Consider the following 17016-nt stretch of genomic DNA (forward strand, 5'->3'; position numbering starts at 1 on the left):
TGAAAAATATAAATTCTTAAATTTTTTAACGACTAATATTAATTTTGAAACATATTTACGTTACTCATTTTATTGATTTCGAGTGAATTCTCCAATTCTCCCATCTAGTCTTACTAATTTTTGACAATATATTTGAGGTACTTAGAAAATTCACAATCCTTTGAGGAAATAACTGCTACTTATATTGAATAACATTTCTATAATTAATTTTATAGTTTCTACATGTTGTTTCCCATTGCATTAATGAAGCCGATCAAAAGAAATGTACGTTGGTAACGCAGAAAAAGTCGTAGTTAAATATGAGTTTTCCTCACCGTAATTGTAAATGATAATTATGGAGAAGCCGATTTTTTATACGGATCGAATACCAGCGTAATATAAAAGGAATTTTTTTCTACGCGAGTGAGCAATTCATTTTTTAGAGAAAAGAAAAACTTCTTACTTCGCTCTCTCTATGACAATTTACATTACGAAAAAACGGTGTAACATTTCAGGCGTGATCTCATAATTAAATTCGTCCTAGAATGTCTTCTGAAAGGCAAAAATGATGACTTAGATAACACATGCATACTGCTAATTTATACTATTTTTTCCTTTCCTACAAAAAATACCAAAAGGATAAGTATTGAATGCAGAATTTTTCCCCTCTATATTTACACCGCGCGTATTGTGTTTCTACCCTATAGGAATGCGTTTGCAATAGAGAGAAGCAAGACAAGACTTTCTCTCATCAGAATCAATGGCTCAGAGAAATTAGGTTACTTGAAATCGTTCTGCAGGTTTTCAAGGATTGCATTTACGTTCGCATTTTATCAATTGCTTCTAATTGACATAATTTGCCTTCTCACAGCAAAAATTACGTTCCAGGAATGAAATACACCGTTTTTTTTAATTCCTCATGAATTCCTTACTATACAAACATTAAACAGCACTTTAAAAAAATGTAAAAGTTTTGAGTTACTAGTAATGTCAGCGTAAAAATGTTACTTTCGTGACTTATGCACGACTTTGACTTTTTCAGTACAATAGCTTCCATGTGCAGTCAAAGGCAATAAAAAATATTGTACAGCTCTTCTGCCCAGTAATTCTCTTAGCTAAAGAAACATATTTCTTTATGAGGGAATTATAATTGCTCCACTTCTGTACACCTTTAAATTCGCCCATTATGAAATTGCCATCGATTGATTCTTAAACTATTGAACATTCTTAAACTTCGCAACCCAAAACGTTATTTCAGAACTTGCGTCTTCATGCAAGGATAACAAAGATTGAGCAATGCTAGCAGCGGAGCCAAAATACATAAACGAGATAAGAACAGTTATCAGATGCGGTAGGTATACTAAGTATTGGACGTTGAAAAACAATTTTAGAAAAGAGATGTATAGCCAATAGAAAAATAATAAATTTTCCACTATAAAATATAGACATGTATAGCCAATAGAAAACTAATACATTTTCCACTATAAAATATAATTTGAATGCCATAATAAAAACATCAGAGATACTTAGGATTTGGATTAGAATCGAAAGTTAGTCTCAGATTTGCAACGCTAGCGTAGGTTTAAAATCAATAATTAATTGATAAGGAAAATAATTTTAATAAATTTCACTTTTTGTAGCAATGAATTAGGTTAAGGTTGAAAACAATATTTACGCACTTAAAAATTACTTGTACATAATTTCCCCAATGCAATGAGGAAAAATACCACAGAAACATTTAAAATGCAGAAACTAACACTGCCTTGCAAAAAGTTGAAATGCCCGGGTATTTTATTAAGGTAACACATATGTTTCACTGAATTAGACAAGTAAAAAGAGAAAAAATAGAGATAGCGCGAAAGAATGGACTCCAATAAACGCTTATCTCGGAAAATAATTTGAAATTATAATATTGGAACCAAAATTTTTGCCTAATAAAACTGATCAAATTATAAAGCGTTGTAGTCGTATACATGGCCAGAATATCTCAGAATTCTATAGTGTGACTTTAAAGTGATAATGTCTTCTTAAAAATAACCTCATATAAAAATGAATGAATACATTTGCTGAATTTAAAGCGGGAGATTGACGAAAGCCAGCGTATGAATATCTTTAACAAAATCGAAAGATCGAATGTGAGTTTTTATCTATTACTCACTGAAATTTAATGGCATTTTTAAATATAATTTTCTAAAATAATGATAAAAGTATTGCAGCAAATAAATTAAAACCATCATTACCGAGGAAAATAACCATTTCCAATCATTTCTAACTTCTGAAGACTTGAACGGACTTACTCTTCTATTATTTCTAATTGCTCTAACATTAGGGAATATTTACAAATGAATGTAAGAGAATTAACTCCGGTGGATGTCGATGGAAAAGTAAGAAAAAAGACATTTAGTAATGCCCAAGTTAAGCTCGCTAAAATGTTTGATGTCTTAATCATAATAAAAATTCTTGCAGAGAAAACGAATGCCACCTCGAACAAATGCATACTTTCTACATTCCGATTTCAATGCCATCATAAATGAACATTAAAGAGTCCTTGGTCTTTCATCACACACTGCATATTTAGAAAATCTTGAAAATTAAAATGCTGCTTTCCAAAATTCACGACCAAGGTAGCGCAATCACCACGCAGCCTTCTTAGGGCTAAAGCCTTTGGCAGACCGATGGGAGATTAAAAGCGAAATTGCAGCATTATGTATTGAATCTACCAAATATTTGTAGGTTCGAAGATTTTCGCGGCGTTGGTTAGATGATCTTTCCATTCTATTCGGTTTTTTTCACCGCGTTTGTTGTTTTTTAAAGACAACAGTTTCGCTGGCGTTACAGTCAGCGTCTTCAGGTCGAAGGTAAAAAGGCATAAAATTTTTCGCCTTATATAGGCGGCGGCGGCTGCTGATCCGCTGCTGCTCTCTCATTGGCCGGTTGTCCATCTCTCATTGTTGGTGGTCCGAGAATCCTCTTCCATGCAGTATGCAAGCTGTAGCCTTGATCCCTGTTGAAATTTGCGGGCGTTTTCGCTATCTCAATAGCTTCTCTGATCAAGCGAGGGAAGTATTTATTCTCTTTAGCTATTATCCTGGCGTCTTCAGCAGCCGCCGCCGCCTATATAAGGCGAAACATTTTATGCCTATAAAAGGCGGAAAAATTTTCCAAACATTTTACCTTCGACCTGAAGACGCTGACTGTAACGCCAGCGAAACTGTTGTCTTTAAAAAACAACAAACGCGGTAAAAAAAACCGAATAGAATGGAAAGATCATCTACCAAATATTTATTTATTTATCGAGTTGTCCACATACACATTGTTGCCATTTTATAGTGGCACAGTATAACAAAATTAAAAAGTACGGACACAATCAAATATAATAAATTTAAATAAATAACAATGCATTGAAAGTAAACTTATTGACCTTAGGAGTTTCTATTATGGTAGGAAAGAGCGCGATTTGTAAAGGAGTGGTTTGGAAAAGAGAACGGGTCAATGTGATCCGGAAGAGGGAAGATGAGGGAAGAGAGGCGGGAGAGGATGGAACGTTTGGTTAGTGACAATCTGGGAATGGGTATATGGAGGAGCGAATGCGTTCGAGTGGGTCTGCATGGAACTTTAAAAGTTAGATTGGAGACGAGAACGAGACAGTTTATGGCAGAGTTAAAAATGATATTTATTAGTTTTAAATCGGATTTGAGAGTTAAATTTGGAATATTATCCAAAATTGTGGGAAAAAACGGGAACTTATTGGGGATGCTAGAAAGAAATTTCGTGCTATTTTTGCATTGAATTATCCTTAAGTATTTCTGATAGTAAAAAATAAATGAATTATACCTGAGACAAAACATTAATGTTCAATTTCTAAATGTGAATAAAATATTTGAGAGTTAAATTTGGAATATTATCCAAAATTGTAGGAAAAAACGAGAACTTATTGGGGATGCTAGAAAGAAATTTCGTGCTATTTTTGCATTGAATTATCCTTAAGTATTTCTGATAGTAAAAAATAAATGAATTATACTTGAGACAAAACATTAACGTTCAATTTCTAAATGTGAATAAAATATTTATCATTCTCATGAAGTTAATAAGGGAACACCGCGGAGAACGGGATAGATAACAACTCTCCAATTTCCGTCAAACGGAACGCGAGTGGATTCACAGAAGAGAAACACAGAGGACGTTACACAAAAATAATTTTTTTAATAGATTTGATTCTCAACATTTTAAGGCGTGTAAACTAACGTGTGCTATGCTATATTCACAGCTATGCTTCTCATCGTGCACCAAAACTTGCCAATGTTAAATACATTCGTATAATCTATACCTATCCAAACCGTACACTATAATGATAATTTCATTTTCACACTCATGCTAATTTAAGATCAACTAATGGCTTGAAGTGCACAATCAAAGAAAAGTATACATAATCTCTAACAGGTTCACCCAAACCAGACATTGCTAGAGTATGCTATTTTTTCTAAGAGCCAAAATATATGTTGAAAAAAAACATCAAAAAAATAATTAAAAAGCGATAAACATCAATCACATATACTTTTAGGATGCTAACTTACTCATGAAAGTTTTAAAGGGAAATCTGCATCATTACAGCAGATACCCGCTTTAGGTAAATCAGTTTTTGCCTTGGTTTTGAAAAAGAAATGAATTAATTTTGTCAGAACAGATCATTGTGAAATGGGAATTTGACGAATATATTGGGCTATAACGTAATATCAAAATTTCCTTGTTGCTATCACGGTGTGGCAGTACATTAAATTTTACTATGAACTATCGTTCTCAGTTCACTTGGCAAAACTCCGTCATGAGTAGGTGGAAGTAAACGTATTGAATCCGGATATTAGAGAATGTTGAGGACTTTTGAAAGTATACGCTACTGACCTTCAAGGCCTCCAGAGGAATTTCAATGGCCTATGCTGAGTTAGGCTGGCCGCTTCATTTCCTCGGAATTATAATGCAATTAAGCGATTACACGGTTCTAACCTTGAATGGAATGAGAACGAACAAAAAATGGATATATTCGGTACAATATTAGCTTTCAGCATTTAAATAAGGTCAAATAATTCACGTCTGAGAACGTATTGGCAACTTCAATGGGCAATTCTCTAAATAACTGGATTCCTTATCTATCTTATCCTTCACATGCAATCTTAATGACTGTACCTCTTAATGAATTTATTTTACTTTATTTATAACCGATAACTCGGGTGTCCGTAGGATCTAAAGTCGAAATTAATTTTAAGTTGACTTAAAATTAATTTTAAGTTGACGCCATATTAAATGAAACTGAAAATTTGTATGTGTAATAACGCATAAGCATTGTGTCTGGAATAGAATAAATCTCTAACAATGGATTAATATTCAGTACAAATACTACGATTGCCACCTTGAATGGTAGTATAATAACGATTGAACATATATAAATAGAATATAAGTTAGTAGTAACAAATTGAATTCCAAATTTAAACTGTAAAGTTCATACTAATAGTAAATTCAAAAAAATGTGTTCGCAATTAATAATGGAGTTGAGACTTTTGCATAACATATCACCCATACATTCCTAATTGAGGAAAAGAGTATCAATACAATGATATTCTCAAACCATCAACAAGCCAAATGCAAGTCGCTTTGTTCGTTCTTACATATTTACCCTGACGGTTGGCTAATCAACTTTGGAGGAAAATTGTATTTTTTCTCAATTCAACCCCTGTTTAACAAGCTGCGTACACAACAAGCGAATGTCTGAAGGTGTCGGCATCTGACAAATCAACATCACATCAGGCGAGAATCCCTCGTGATAATTCTTTAACCCAGCAATAACTCCTCCGGGAGAAGCACAGCAGCAATTGGCTCTAGCGTCGCCCACGACACAGCCGTCAAGCCAAGCGCCGCGTAGTCCACAATAAAACCTTCATGTTCCTACGCAGAATTCATCTCTTTCGGAAAAGAAGATTACAGGCCAGAGGCTGAGAAAATCCAATTACGCAAACAACAGGATGTTACAAAGCGCTTCTTAAGTATATTATGTCGGCTCGACGAGGAGAAGTCATAATGCTTTCGAGAGAGCAAAATGTTCCAACGTGCATCCCTGCTCTCTCCCTCTCTCCACATCATTTTTCTCACGCACTGGATTACGCCATTGTGCTGTGCACACACTGAGGTTTTCCTTCGCCTCCGGAAGCTCATTTTTTTTCCTGCGGGCCGTTTCAATTTGGATTCCTGGACATTTCGCTCGCTAACCACCACCGCAAACAATTGACGGAGCTAAATATTTTCGCGAATTAATTGCTTACTCTACCCGAGGATGTCACGTGCACCCGGATTTCATTTGATTTGCCAACAAAACTTAAACATAGTAATAAGATGGGCCTCGGAGTGGTGGTATAACCACAAATGATATTTAACCGTTACAAGTAGTTAATTATCCACGTGAGAGTTCTGCCAAAGCCATTTCCATTATTGTTTTTTGTGCTTTTCCTGCGGCTTCTCTGCAGATATTTACACAATGATTCATTACCAAGTGCGATTACAGTCCTTATGATTAGGCAAAGAGTAGTTTTTATCCATATTTAATTTCAGTCTATCTGTCAAGCAAGAATCCCTGGTTGATAACTCTCTCCAAAAGAATTGTCATGACCATTCAAATGCGTTAATTTATCCGTGATTATACATAGCAGGTATTTTGGCTGACTACGAAGTAAATTATGCCAAATGTGAGAAAAAATATTTCGAATTTTTCTTTGAAAATAAACTGAACTAACCACTTAATTGCTATACGAAGCTAAAAAAATTTACGGTCCATATTTTCACACCTGTTACAACGATATATTGGCATTTACCTTCTTATAGTAGATACACTAAGAAAATTAATACATGAGATATTGTAGAGGCTTGCGATTGAACAAATTTGAACTGTTTTTATGACTCCTCTTTATTTTTTTATATCTACGTGTCTCCCCCTGAAATTTCGAGATAAATACTAACTGTTACCATTGATAATTGGAAGTAATCAATACATTTTTTTACAATTTTTACCTATAAGAAAAAAATGATTTTGTTCCTGAGGTTGAGAAAAAATGAGAGTTCAGAGGAATTGATAGAACGATTAGATTGGGAAACGAAAGTATTTGGCTGTTAGGTGATCGAATATTTAAATTTATACAGGTTCACAAAATGGTATGATAAAGATCCAATATTGCAGATGACGCAAAAAATATCATTTGCTTTCAGTCGATGTATAAAAAAAATGCAACCTCACGCAATGAGATTGCATTCCTGTGGTGAAAAAGTTAACGACCTGCGGCTCGCGAAATTATTTCATGGGGACCGGGCAACAGAAAACTCTGCTGTTTAATTTGTATTATGCACGGTATGCTTACCACGCGAGGCTAGTGCTTAACTTTATCATATTGATTAGCAGGAAATTAACAGAACAAATCAAGCACTTGCGTTCCACTCAATCAATAGCCATGCCATCATGAGTTACAATCTTCGATGCATAAAAATCTAGCCCACACCATACTCTATCCACCAATCGGTATGACACGGTACACTTGACCTAACATTTTCTTAATCGCGTATTGTGAAACAACAAAATTCCAGCCCAAAGTGCGCCATTTGGATAAACTTGTTGCAGAGAAAGAATGAGAGCATAGCCTCGAGTTGGCGCCGCATACGATGCTTGAAATATGTTTAGATATAGATCACTGTGACTCGGTGCCACCGTTTGCGTGGGTGGAAATTTCTTCTCCATACAGTCCGTGAATCTAGTGCGCTAGTGCACTGTTCTAACTCACAAAATGGAGTACAAATTTCATACCGATAAATGTGTCATAGAAAGTAAAGATATTACGAAATATTGGTGTTAAATTTTAATTTCTTATACTTCTAGAGGTGCATTGCAGAAAAATACACAGGACCTATCAATGAAAAAAATAAAAAGATGCTTGCATTAAACTTTGTTCCGCGTGCGCCAAATTTGGACGGATATTTTCATCTTGTTTCGCACGAAACAGCTTGAAAGCGTTAGAGGTTGTTGGCATGCGCTGGTAAAATGATGGAGCAATTATGATGATTTAAATACCAGATATCATGTTAAAGTATACCGGGACTGGCCACGGAGATAACTTTTTACGGAGTCACCCGCAATGCACAAATAGTGCGAAAAATCCACAGAGGAAATATCATTCGCCTTGACCGGGATTCGAACCCGGATCCCTCGATTTCCGGCCGAGTGCTTTAGCCAGTTAAGCTACCGAGGCATCATTCTCCCACATTTCCACAGGGGAGAATGACGCCTCGGTAGCTTAACTGACTAAAGCACTCGGCCGGAAATCGAGGGATCCGGGTTCGAATCCCGGTCAAGGCGAATGATTTTTCCTCTGTGGATTTTCCGCACCAGATATCATTATCCAAGAGTGGTTACGTTTTTAGGTAAAACTATGCAAGAACAAATGATCATCCAGACCCATACCCCGATATTTTGGGGTATGGGTCATTCAATTTCCTAGGATGACGAGCACACTACATTCGGTGAAAGGAAACCTTGCACCCCATAACCACTATCTATCTGTCCACGTTTTGAGGCGGCATTATTTTCCGGTAAACCATAAATAAGCTCCCAAATCGCCTCTTAGTCTTCGCAAGCTCAAAAACAAAATATTATGCGATTACTGACACCGAATTTATGTATTATTACCTTTTAGAGCTCTGAGGAAAATTTAAGGTAGCGTGGAGAGTGTGGTTCGCGAGACTTTCGTCAACAGCACTACCTAAGCGAAGAAAGTCAGAAGATCATCGCTCACCGGAAGAAAAAAAGGCACGTACAACATGGGTAAAAATGAGAGTAATATATTAGTTACATAACTTTGAATACATAATTCATACGAAACGTGACTTAACCAATGAGAAGAAGATTTCTGAAAGGTGAGGGAACATAAATAACACAGCGAGATCAAAAATCTTGAGGTCTACGACGTCGAAAAAAAAATAATGGAGGAGGCAGCGAGGGCGCTTTGGAAGTGAAAGGGTCGATGAAAAAAGTGTGAATCTGAATGAGAAACGTTTGAAAGGGAGATGTCTCACTCAGAGAGGCTCAAAATTGGAGGTGAGGGGAATAGATTAGGTTGCTGCGTTGTTATTAGAGCTTACGCCAGAACAGCCGGCTGAGAGAAGGAGGGAGAGGCAAAACTAATTCCAGGCGAGTATAAGCTCCCTAATCACCTCCTGGTTGTACCCTATGCTCGCTCGCAAAATGTTTATCTGTTTCTTTACAACCGAAAATAGCACCATAGGCCTTTTACATCGGTGTTTTTAACTTGAAAATCAAACGTACACTAACATCCATGGCCTGGACTGGGGCAACTTACCCAGGCGGGACTCGAACCTGCGACATCTTGTGTGGCAGGGAAAGAATCTATCCAGCCGCCTTCGAAGGTGTTAAATGTATCGTGATTACTCGCACCTAATTAATGTATTTCCCATTAGAGAACAAGCGCGTACCCAAGATCTAAACTAGGGCGGAGGGGCAAGCCATGGTTGTTCAAGTTGTAGGTTAGATTTAAGCATGGAAAAGGTGAATGAAGTCAACATTTTAAGGAAACTGTAACAGCTCTATATTAGTTTTAAAATTATTTGCTTAAAAAAATATTACTTTCCTTAAAGAAATTTCCAATTTTTGCTTCTGGGGGAGGGGGGAAGCAGCTGCCCCCTCCTGTACCTCGCTGGGTACACCAATGCCAGAGAATGTTTATATATACATTGTGAATGTGGTAACTTGAGCAGACAATGTTGTGAGTAAAATGTTACTCTTAATTAGAAAGAAGACAACTTGCAAGGTGGTAGGGAATTGTTAACATGTCTACTGAAGGCACCGGAAATATGAATAATAAAACTTGCCTGGTTCAAAAAATCTAAGCGCTAAAAAAGTTTAAAACAAACCAAAACCAAAGAAAACAAAAATTAATTGCGGATACAAATCAAAACGTTTCCAGTTCTTTCAATGAAAATCTGTTCTTTGTGTAATTTTAAACAGATTCCAACTGATGAAACGAAGGTGAATGGGTTATTTCATTTACAATTAATACACTAAAATATAAAATACTGAAGAATTTCGTGCAACAGATTTTCAAAAATTCTGTCGTTCTACATTAGAAAGGGTCCCGAGAGAAAGAAGACAAAAAAGATTCAATATTTAACTTGATAGCGAAATGAATGAACATTATTACTTTAAAAATATATCACCGGAATAGCAATTTTTAAGGAAGATTAAAAATCTCATTGAATCTAAAATTCACATCATCAAAAGCAACTGAAAAACGAGATCCGAAAGATTAATAAGTTTTAATATCGGATGCCTCGGATCGATTAGTTTTAACCATCTCAACGTTTCCTACAGGTAGATAACAACATTATAAAATTAATGGATTCGAAAATTGTGCTAATCGTCCATCCTGGTATAAAAAAAGGTGATAAAATTGTTTATTAACGACCAGTACATTATGTTGCCCTCTCGACTACAAACTGTTTTTTCACCAACTGCTGGACATTCATTTATCACTGACCAGCGTTCGCTTTCGGATCTGTCGGCAAATTACTACAGGTAATAGAGTGGTTGAGAGTGAGGTTGATGGGAAAGTGAGATGCCGGGAAACATGGCATGTGGAATATGGTTTATGGGACGAAAAAGAAGCGAATTCGAATATTCGAAAGCTCGTACGAAGCAAATCGCGAATCTTGCAGATGCGTAGATTTCCCTGTCCTCTGGCTCGTGGTTGCTTAAATATCTTCGTACTCATGTAATTATTTCGACCAATTACTTTCTTTTTTGTCGAAACTTTCCAAAGGTGACCAAGATTCATGTAAAAATGCTACGAAATAAAAATCAAACATTTTGGACATATGTGTGCCACATTAGCTTATCGGACAGTCCTTTGTGATCCACTGTCCTTGACTAGGGCTGGTCCAGCTTGAATACTTATTTTGAAGTTACTAATAAAGTTTATCTTCGACTGACTTAAGAGATGAGATCAATAGGGAGTTACATAATCCCGCAAAAAAGAGATCGATAGATTCCACTCTGTTAGACGGATTTAATCTATCAAATAGAAAAGCCAACTCTGCACCTCAATCTTTTAAAATTGTCCGAAGTATAGTTTCATTAAAACCCATGCCCGCAGTAAATACTGCATAATTGGGTTCCGATTTATTGAGTTTTTGACCAGTATAAATAAAACTGTAAATAAAATAATAAATAATTGTAGGCCTATCCCGGAAATCTCATTCTTTTCATTCAATGTTTCTCTGAACTCCCAAGAAAAAGTTACAAATAATGTGACGCAAACCGCGCTCCAAAAAGACTTGAATTTGCATTCAAAACTTATAGACAGATTCAAAATCAATAGAAGTAAATTTCAGTACTTTATCAAAATATGCTCTAAAATGCGAAATATTTATTTAAGTAAACATTACCTTTGTTCCATAGAGCGGCCGTAAAAGATTTACCAAGTAATAAAGTTTCCGTAATAACAGAAGAGGCGTTCCTTACACTAACTTCTATTCTTAAAATTTGCATTTCAGATTTAAGGGCCCGTATAGACTACTGACACCGTACAAAGATACTTTGAGGTTTTTTGGCACATATCTCATCTTTCATATTACAAAAAACGGACGTTAGTGGTGTCGGTGTGTCTATAAGTGAAACTATAAGTGTATGTGATTAGCCTTCAGTTAAATTAATCAGTATCAGTCCAAAATGCTGGGCTATGTTTTTATTTTGAATAGATGTTTCGTTAATCCGTAACATCTTTTATCCGCCTGTCGCAACTCTTTTCCCCACAAATGAATAAAACTTTACTCATGGAAGAAGGCTCATAATCTTTGCAGTGCCTCATCAATTGTCTTCGCTAATCATTTGCTTATTTCGCAACCTCTCGATGATTAAGGCCAAGAAAAGTTTTGTCCATAGTCCTTAATCGACCTGAATCTAACGTAGTATTGATTAAGCTTGTAATTAGGACGTCAAACATTATTTTCGCTGACGCCACTAAATATCGTGATCATCAGCGCTCGGATTCAATATTCATGCGCATTTTTTCCAATAAACTCTTGAATTTTCTCACATCTTCGTCTCGCTTTTGGGACCTGACTCAAGATTAATAAGCCTTATCAGTCGTCCATATCCAAAATCATGCCTACCCTGCCTATCACGCGACCGAAACGGCAAGCACTGTTGAGTCCGACTGCATTTAAAATTCATGGCATCCCAAAGTGATTTCATCTAAATAATTTACATGCTAAACCAATGCTTCCTTTCTAATTAACCCATGGAAAAAATATATAGGAGAGGTTTTATCATTTTATCGACCAAACAATTGGTTTACGAATTGATAAGGTCCCATGAAATACGAGATAATATTTTTTTTAACTGGCCGCAAATCAAATAATTGGGGTCAAGCGATTGAGATCTCGGCGGTTGTGCAAAAAAGTTAAGACAATAGTATATAGGAGCACCAAGTTCAGCCCTGAAATGACAGGCTGTCTAACCTTAATAACTTACGGAACTACCTAGCACCATAATAATTAATAAAAGTCTAGAGTACAGAATGCTTATTTTTCTCTACGAATGCCATTCAGAATACCGAAATAAGTTCAATTACCCATTACTCGTATGTTAAATAAATAGAATACCTCAACGAGAGTTTATAAATGGAAATTTATGTACAATAATGATATCAAAATTTTATAAATTGGACCGTTCGGTTCATGGTATATTGCACCGTTTACTGTCTGTGATCTATCACTGATTAAAGCCTTAGAGCATCTTCGGCGTCCTGATTATAGGTTTTTTTCCTCGTGATTCCAGCCAGATGAGTTGTTCCACGAGAAGAACTTTATTTCCAATTTTCTCCGGATATAAACCTCGAAGCGCTGGTAATCAAGGATTAGTGATTCTGGTGACCTAAACACAGCCCAGGAGAGAAAAATCCAACTAGATTGGAACGCCTTTGAGACCTGACGGTTGAGCAGTTTTAACTTCTCATTAGCAATTAATTGCTCTATTTAAAGTATTTTCAAGAGTTGAGTGCGTATACGTCAGGTTTTCCACTCTAAATCCGTGAGTGAGTAATCATGAAACTCGAATCTCCTAATTTCACGCTCTGCGCTTCAAAATATTATGCCTCCATTCTCTCTCACTCTGAACCACTCCACGAAAATTCACACGGTAGATAAACGTCACAGAAGCAATGGGCTCAAGCCCATCATAATTTATTTGAAAGCTCCAAGCCTGGGTCCCGGTTCATCCCCAACAATGCTCATGTACGGATTTTTTTCACTTCATGGTACGATTTCCAGACGCAACTTATAGATAAATTATGTACATTCTTTTGGATTTTTAAACAGAAATAAAATAGCTTTATGGAAAGCTTTTTAATTGTTTCGCAATTGATTACGGAAAAACTGTAACGATGTTCAACATTGGCTAATTATCTAAATTGATAATATATAGATACATTATACGTCGTTATTTTCCTAGCTACATGTTACACCAAGTTACATGGAATGCCTAAAAGCAATGAAAAATTTCAAGAACAATAGTGATTGTGAGTTACAGGTTCAATATTATACAAGATGTAATAATAAGATTTTGAAGTCGTTGAGGGGTTAAGTTCAATAAAAATATTACGATGAATCACTAAAAATTAGAGGAAATAATCGAAGCAGGCATGTACGCGATGGTCCCAAGGTATGGAAAATGATTTGGTCAAACTATGCATCGAGAGAATCATATAAAATATTTCGAGGATAAAGGCACGCGAAGGAAAATATATTTTCACGGCGCAGATGTGAAAAATATGGTAGGTTGGAAAGTATTTGACAGATGTCAAGATCATAACCAATGGGTCATAAATTCACAGATCATCTGCAAAACTTTACCTCCATAGATTCAAATTTCTTGTGTCTCTCACAGCGCTCATGCTTTATCTGATATTTTCACCATTATCTTCTGAACCAAATGTAGGGACATCCTTAAATCTTAAAATCTTCTATGTCAATCATTTCTAAACAAAAATATTGTGAACAAATAACTTTGCAAATATGAGAATGATGGTACCTATGGATTTCATACTTAAAAAGTCGGACGAAGTCATCGTGAATGTAAATGAAAAGGTATTGTGCATCCTCCAAGTACCTACAAGAGTGTGAGAAAAAGGGTATAATAATTCAGACATGCTTCATCACCCGACCACAATAGCTTGTCCGATCGTTCGCCGTCCATGATGGATATTTTTTGCGAGGGAACGAGACAGTGCTCTATTGAGAGGAGCCCATTAATCACCTCACTTTATTCCGCCGATACATATGGTCTTTTAATGGCAGCAACCTCCCACGCCGTAACCATTCGCCTGGATCGCTATGGCAACGGCGGCGGCGGCGCGGCGCCCGTTTCTTTTGAGTGAGGATGATCTTCCAGATTACGACGGCGGCGCGTCGCCGTGGGCGATCGCTCACGACGCATGGAGCCGCGAAATATTGCGCGGCCCGCGTGTTTCAGTCGTTTCGGCAGAGAGAGAAGCAACGGCCGCAGTCTGTTGGATCCTCTTGCTGCCCTCAAAGCCCCATGGATGTACGATGCTGAGATGACTATCCCACTCAAAAGGACGCATCGCTCCCGTCCGACCCGTCGTATTTTTTCTCGATTTTCCCTCGCATTAGTCGATAAAAACTTTCATTTTACACTCTCTTTTTCATGATAATTCAGGGATACATCAAGAAGACTTTTCCAATAATCATTATTATCACTAAGGTATTCTACCGTTTATGGTAGGTTTCCATGGATTACTAAAAAGTTATTCTTGCAGCCTCACCTCCCTCTTCAATTCATAATAGGGCCTACTCCCTTTCATTCACTCTAAAAATCCTATTCTCCTCCCTCCTCTCCCTCGTTTACCTCTAACAATCTACCCTCTAAGACTGTTATCAACATCCCCTCCTCGCTAAGTACTTGATTCATCCATACCTTCTGTCTCCTCCGTATCTCATCTAAAAGCTGCCTCTCCTCACAAACCATGTCTAGTACTTCGTCGTTCCTCCTCATCTCCGTCCACTTCACCTTCTTCATTCTTCTCTACACCCATATCTCGAATGCCTCCAGTCTTCTCTTTTCCTCCCTCCTAAGTGTCAATAATCATGTATATCTAAAATATTTTCTCCTCCTTCGTATCGCCTGGATCCTCTTGCTCCCCGCGAACCTCCTTGGATGCTGGGCGGTTCGATGAATGGCCGTCGTTCGCCGGCTATTGCTATCAATAATGCGATGTGAGAATGATGGTATTGAGTCAAATAATTGCATTAAGGGTACGGAATTCGTAACTTAGAAGTCATCCTCGCGTAGATTATTACCGAAACACATCCACGGAATTTATTATTACATGAGGTTTAGCGGCAATCAATATTTTTAATATATGCATAGGTCAGTGGTTTCCATATAGTAAACCACAGTCTGTTCATGGATCACCGCCTCATTTTAAAAGTACGCGACATAGGTTGTATGGAAACTTGAAAAGAATATGTAAATGAAACTTCGTCACGTCATAATTTTCAACTAAAATTAGGTGAAAGGAAAATTGAAATTGTTCAAGTGAGCAAAAGTATAAAATTTTAATTTAATTTTACAAACAATTCCTATTTTTTGTACAAGACACCCAAAATATTTTTCCGAGATAAAATTATGTCCGGCCCGTGGCAGTCTTATAGAAATTTAAAAAGGACCTCAAATGAGCGTGGTCGAGAAGCCCGTGATTCGATACTATACTGATCAAAAAGGCTTAAAATATCATGATTTTTTTTCTCAAATGACCTTATTCTCGAATATTTTTCGAATAAAATATTATTGCACACAGATAACATAATTAACGTTTTGTTCTTATATTTATTACAATGTGCTAGACTAACTAGCGTGTGTTACATTCGTTCTTTATTCTCAACAAACACCTTAAACCCTGGATCTTCATAATGTCGACTGCAATTACTTATGAACAGGTAGATATCCTTTAAAAAATACAACTTCACTAGAAACTCACTCCTTTCTGCCTTTTTGATGCCCTTACTCTGTCACATACTGATCCGAACTGATTAGAGCTTTGATCCTTGATCTACTTTTGCTTAGTGAGGATCTCACACCATTTCACATCCGGTAGCAGGGCTAAGGGTATTAACATATGGACGCTAGCCAACAGCATTCACACACATTGACATTGTGTCGCCCATAACTTATTCACCGGGAGGTAATTTTTCATCAGCACATGGAATGCGGTACAGTTTATTCCTTCAACAATAAATTTTGTAAAAAATATGAATATATATGTTAGTGCAGCGATCTATCGACAAGCCATTCCTAATCTCTCTGTGCTGAATAAATTTGCGAAAAAATGAGACATAAGCACTAACAAATGACAATACTATGATAACCGTATATTCTTTCCATAATACGCTTTTCATTCACTCACGCACTCAATCAATGACTCAACTTGAAGGCTGGTTTGAATAGGTGAGGGCAGAGTTCACCCCGTACTGAGCCACAGGTGTGTTAATTTCACAAATTCAAGCTTGGGGAGGCATTTACTTCCCCTGGACCACCCCGTACTTGGAGGATTTTTCTTTTAGGTGCTCAAAGGTTTTACATGAGATTTGAATCCGGGAGGCTACGACCAGCAGCTAAGTACTCCACTATTTAGGCTACCAGGCTACCACTCACTCAATAGAACAAAAAATATCAGATTAATTTGATATTTGAATTATTGGTATTGTTCAGACTCTTGAGATACCTATGAAGAAAGACTTTCTAAATGGGTTCCTTCTTTTTATTATTACATTTTTTTCCTTTTGTGATTCTCGTTAGTGCTGGCAATACTCTCTACATCCTACATGAAAATCTTAAATCGACCTCAGAATAAAAATTAGACCACTCATCAAGTAATTGGCACAGGAGATTTCGAGGGTAGAAGTGGGGAGGGGAGC

This window comes from Ischnura elegans, chromosome 1 (assembly GCF_921293095.1).
Source record: "Ischnura elegans chromosome 1, ioIscEleg1.1, whole genome shotgun sequence".
Classification (NCBI taxonomy): Eukaryota; Metazoa; Arthropoda; class Insecta; order Odonata; family Coenagrionidae; genus Ischnura; species Ischnura elegans.